This window comes from Akebia trifoliata, chromosome 15 (assembly GCF_017979445.1).
Source record: "Akebia trifoliata isolate Shusen 1 chromosome 15, ASM1797944v1, whole genome shotgun sequence".
NCBI classification, from domain to species: domain Eukaryota; kingdom Viridiplantae; phylum Streptophyta; class Magnoliopsida; order Ranunculales; family Lardizabalaceae; genus Akebia; species Akebia trifoliata.
The window spans coordinates 18,648,952-18,654,579 of NC_141389.1; positions in this window are offsets into that span (position 1 = coordinate 18,648,952).

The window sequence follows — 5,628 nt, forward strand, 5'->3', positions numbered from 1 at the left end:
TAATCTAATAAAGTCAATCTCATAAGACTAAAGTCAAAACCCTAAGTCAAAACCCTAATGACTAAGTCCATCTCATGAGACCAAAGTCTAAACCCTAATTGAAACCCTAATCAAACCCTAATGCTTCTAAAAATTTTATAAATAGGAGCCTCCACACCCTATTTTCGTATCAAAGAAAAAATCCTAGGAAAAGTAGGTGAAGAAACCTCCACAACCCCTCCAAAATCCTAATTTTGGAGCCCCAACTCCTTATCTAACACCCCTGCTCTGATTTTAGCCTAAAAAACACCCAAAAACCTCTCAAAAACATCCCAAAAATCCACAACAAATTCGAAACACCCAGATCCAAGAAGGAGATACCTTACCTCGGAGGTCAGAAATCAGATCCGGAGATAGAATTAAGTAAGGAATACGGTACAAGGAGCCATTTTCACCAGATCTGAGGGAATAGTATTTTTGCAGATCGAAGGTAAGTTTTTTTATTTTTATATTTTTTTAATCTAGGTTTGTCATTAGCGATGTAGATTTATTTGGGATAAGTAGAGACCGGCCATGGCTGGGCGGGGTTGGTGCCTAATACCTTCCAACCCCGTAACATGATCCCCGGATCCAGATTTTTTGTGGTAGATTAGTTCTTTTTATTCATGTTAGAGTCAGTTTGGTTCTTAGACCACAATAACTAGGTGGCGACTCCCAAACCTCAAGGGTCAAAAGCGGATCCGCACACCCCGCGGATCGAGGGCGCTTTCAGGGTGTCTACAGTAGTTATGAGAAGTTGGATAGAGGAAGATGGATGACATGGGGAAGAGAAAGTTAAAGAAGAAAATGTGTGCCCACGTGTTTTCTTTCTCTCTTTTTTATTTTTTTAATTTTGGAGAATGGGGGGTGGTGATCTCACACTACTCGCCTTAATGATCTCTCATAGACCATTGTAGAGACCCTATTTTTGCACTCGTCTGATTAATCAATTTGTCAATCCGATCGCAATGGTTCCCAATGATGGATGTTTATTCCAATGCTTTATTTTGTTACCAGATATATTTCAGAAATCCGGATGAGGTATCTCGAACTGACAAAACCTTAGAAATCATGCTTCGCTAGGAAAATACGACCCTAGAAACATAGAAATCATCATCTTGCAGATCAAAAAGAAGTTTCACGATAAAAATTACTAAAAATGATCAAATTACCAAAATACCCCTAACATCAAAACAACACTAGAGCCTATGTTACACTTAGGAAAACTCATTCAAACACATAAAATAACAAATCGAAATCAAATAAATCATTTCGCCAATTTTCACAGACTTCGACAAAATTATGAAAATGCCCCTCATAAAGTTCACGACCATTTCATACAAAAAAACTTTATAAATGACACAACAAATATTCTCATTGAATTCCTTATGAAAAATATATTCCAAAATATCTTGGAATATTGAAAAACGACTTAAAACGCAAAAAATCCTCTTCGAGGGTAAAACAGTAATTTTACAATTTTAATAATTAAAAATTTTAAAATCAATAAATAAACCATTAAATAATATAAAGTGAAACATTAATAAAATTAATTTAAAATTTTAAACCAAAAAATCGATTAATCAGGCTTTTAGGTAAAATTGTTGATGGTTGCTAAGATATTTATTCAAGGACCCCTTCATCTAGGGGCCCAAAAAATTAAAGATATAATAAAATGGAGTTCTCCAAAAATTAAAGTCAATCAAGTAAGACTAAAGTCAATCTTAAAGTCAATCAAGTAAGGCAAAAGTTAAGATATTAAAAGTCAACCAAAAAAGACTTAAGTCAAGTAAAGTCAAAACCCTAATCTAAACTAATTAAGTCAATTTCATAAGACTAAAGTCAAAATCTTAAATCTAAACTAATCAAGTCAATCTCATAAGACTAAAGTCAAAATCTTAAATCTAAACTAATCAAGTCAATCTCATAAGACTAAAGTCAAACCCTAAATTAAAACCCTAAAGATTAAGTCAATCTCATAAGACTAAAGTCAAAATCCTAATTAAAACCCTAAAAGAAACCCTAATTCTTCTAAAAAATTTTATAAATAGGAGCCTCCACACTCTACTTTCGTATCAAATCATAAACCCTAAGAGAAGTAGGTCAAAAAGCTTCTCTAGCCTTCCCTAAATCCTAATTTTGAAGTCTTAATTCTTTACCTAACACCCATACTTCGATTTTCGTTTGAAAAATACTTAGAAGTCCTTCAAAAACATTCCAAAATCCATAACAAATTCGAATAATCCTGATCTAAGAAAGAGATACCTTGCCTCAGAGATCAGGACTCAGATCCGGAGACAGAATGAAGCAAGGAGTACGGTACAAGGAGCGATTTTATCAGATCTGAGGGAATAGAATCTTTGCGTATCGAAGGTAAAATTTTTTTTATTTTCTTTATCTAGGTTTTTGTTAGTAATGTAGTCTTATTTGGGATAAGTAGAGATCGGCATTGGTCTAGCGGGGTTGGTGCCTAATACCTTCCAATCCCATAATGTGATCCCCGGATTCAATTTTTCTTCAGTAGATTAGTTTCTTTATCCGTTTAGAGTCAGTATCCGATTCTTAAACCGTAATAAGTAGGTGGCGACTCCCAAACCTCAAAGGTCAAAAGTAGATCCGCTCTCTCCGCGGATCGAGGGCGCTTTTAACTATTTTTAAATTGATTGGTTGGTTAGAACTCGATTAAATTTCAATTTGATCGAGTGAATTTTACTTTTGGTTGATTGATTTAATTTTGAATTTGATTGGTCTATTTTAGTTTGAATTTGGTTGATCAATTTTAATTGGTCAATTGTATTTTAATTTCAATGTTAATCGATGGATTGAATTTTGATGAATTTTAATTTTCATTTTACTTAATCGATTGGATTTTAATTTGACTTTTGTTTGATTATGATTTGATTTTGAATTTTTTTAATTTGATTTTAAAATTTGATTTGGTTGATTCAATTTTAATTTGATTTTGATTTTATTTTAATTGGTTGATCGATTTGATTGATTCGAATGATTTTCAACTTGATTTTGAATTGAATTTCGATTGGTTTTTGTCGATATTTTAATTTGATATTTAAGTTTGATGTTTAAATTTTGATTTTGATTTTGTATTTCAATTTAATTTTAAAATTTGATTTTGTTGATTCAATTTTAATTTGATTTTGATTGGTTGATCAATTTGATTTAATTTTACTTTTTAATTAGTTGAATGATTTTTAAGTTGATTTTGATTTTGTATTTTAATTGAAATTTAATTTGATCTCTGATTTTAAATTTTTGTTAAATTTTAAATTTTAATTTGATCTTGGTTTAGTTTAATTTTCAATTTGAATTTTATTTTGATTTTTGGTTTAAATTTGATTTTAATTTTAAATTGGTTTCTTGGGTGAATTTTATTTTGATTTTCGATTTGAATTTTATTTTCGTAGAGATCAGGGTCTCTATGTTAGAGTTAAATATTGAGAGGCATTTTGATCATTTTGGTGATTTTTTTACAGATTTTTCTCGACTTTCTCTGTTTTCATCGATTTGGATCATGTTAAACTCGAAATCACATTCTGAGTGCAATGGAGGTACTTTCGATATTTTTCGAAGGTCCAAAATTTATGAGGGGTATTGTCATCATTTTCGGTGACTTTTACATATTTTTATTAATTTCTCAATTTTAATCGATTTGGGTCTCGTTAGACTTGAAATCACATTCTGAGTGTAATAGAGGTACTTTCGAGATTTTTCGGAGGTCCAAAATTTATAAAATGTATTTTCGTCATTTTGATGATTTTTTTTATATAGATTTTAGCATGAGGTTTCGTTCAGTCACTATGTGAGTATTTATAAGTTTTAAAGTCATATTTTCCTAGTGCAGCGAAGTCTCTAAGTTGTCGAATTGTGTAGCGAACCTAAGCGTACGTGCTTGCTAAATCGGGTGTAAGGTGTAGTGATCCTAAGCGTGCATAAATTTCTATGTCGAGTCGTAACGAGTAGGGAGGATAAAAGGAATCAAGCAGTACTCACAAGCATTCGAGTTCTTTATGCTTATCATTAGGAATCCACAACAATTAGGTGACGAATTGTCGAATTAGATAGATGCAAAAATGAGGTGTCTATAGGTGTCTACAATACCATCACTTGATCGTGGTTTATGATGCGTTTAACATATTGATGAAGAGATGAAGGTAGTTCCCCTGCCGTGTAGATCCACAACCTCCCTAGAAGGAAATTGAAGATGGTTGGCATGCTTATGACCTCAAAAGTAATCTGAAACATGTATGATCTTATAGTAATTGGTAGATCTATCTCCGCCATTGACTTTCTCATTAAGTTATTGAAAGGTCGGATTTGTCTATTTTTTTTTTGTCTAAGAAGGGTTCGATCTACACCCAATTTCTTTAATGTGGTTAGTGGACAGAAGTTCAGTACAGACCCGTTTCCTATTACTATTTGTGTCACTACCATTCCTTTGCACATCGCTACGATATTTAATGGCTCTATGTGGCCATGTCCTTCTAAAGTAAACTCATCTTTAGTGAATATGATGGCGTTGGACACCGTGATTTGACCTACCATCTTTCCCAGTTGTTTTGGCATGGTGACCTCGACGATGTGTGCTTTGCTCAATAGCAGTACTTCTTGATGTTTATCTGAATTCAATAGTAGCCCCAAGATTGATACTTGGGCTGACATCTTATTGAGATGCTCTATTTTGATTTTTTTGACACGGATGACATAAGTAATAGAGAGAAAATCTCTTTTGCTCACGAATTTTAATTTTAAGATTTCAAAATTTTAAAAGAATCATGAGACCCACGTGGATTATCATATTAGAAATTGAACACATAACCTTTTAGATTTCCTTAAAAATCTCATGTTTGAATTCTTTTTTCAAAAAAAGAAAATTTCTCGAACTTGATCCAAAGTGTTGAAAATGGATGACTACTGGGCACCTAAATTTAAAATTAAAATTTAAAGGAGAAAAATAATTATTTGATTTTTTAATATATATATTTTAAATTCATGAAATTTTATCCTCCACGATACTCTCGTATCAATTCTAATAAAGAAATTTCATTTTTTACCGTGGGTAAGAGAAAATATTTCACTTATGGCATTTGTCATCTGTGTCATTTGATTAATGCTGGAGTGAGATTAGTGGGGGACACATGGGGATATCTTCAAGTGGTGGGGGGCGAGCATACATGCCGATAGATGCATTTCTCCGGCATACGAGTAAAACGCGTCTATGATCATCCGTGTGCCATTCCGTCAAGGTGCTCGCTGAGGTCACTCCGACACAACTCGTGCCGTATGCAAAATGGGTATTAGGTTGTGAGAAAAAAAAAAAACTCGTACCAGCTGCAGAGGCAAAGTTGGACACGCATATAGAGAGAGAGAAAAACGGAAAAATAAAAATAAAAATAAAAATAAATAAATAAATAGGTAAGCAAAGTTGGACACGCATACGGAGAGAGAGAGAAAAAGAAAAAAAATAAAAATAAAAATAAATAATATATATATATATAGAGAGAGAGAGAAAAAGAAAAAAAATAAAAATAAAAATAAATAAATAAATATATATATATATATATAATTGCGAGATTTCTCGATTAAATAAAATTT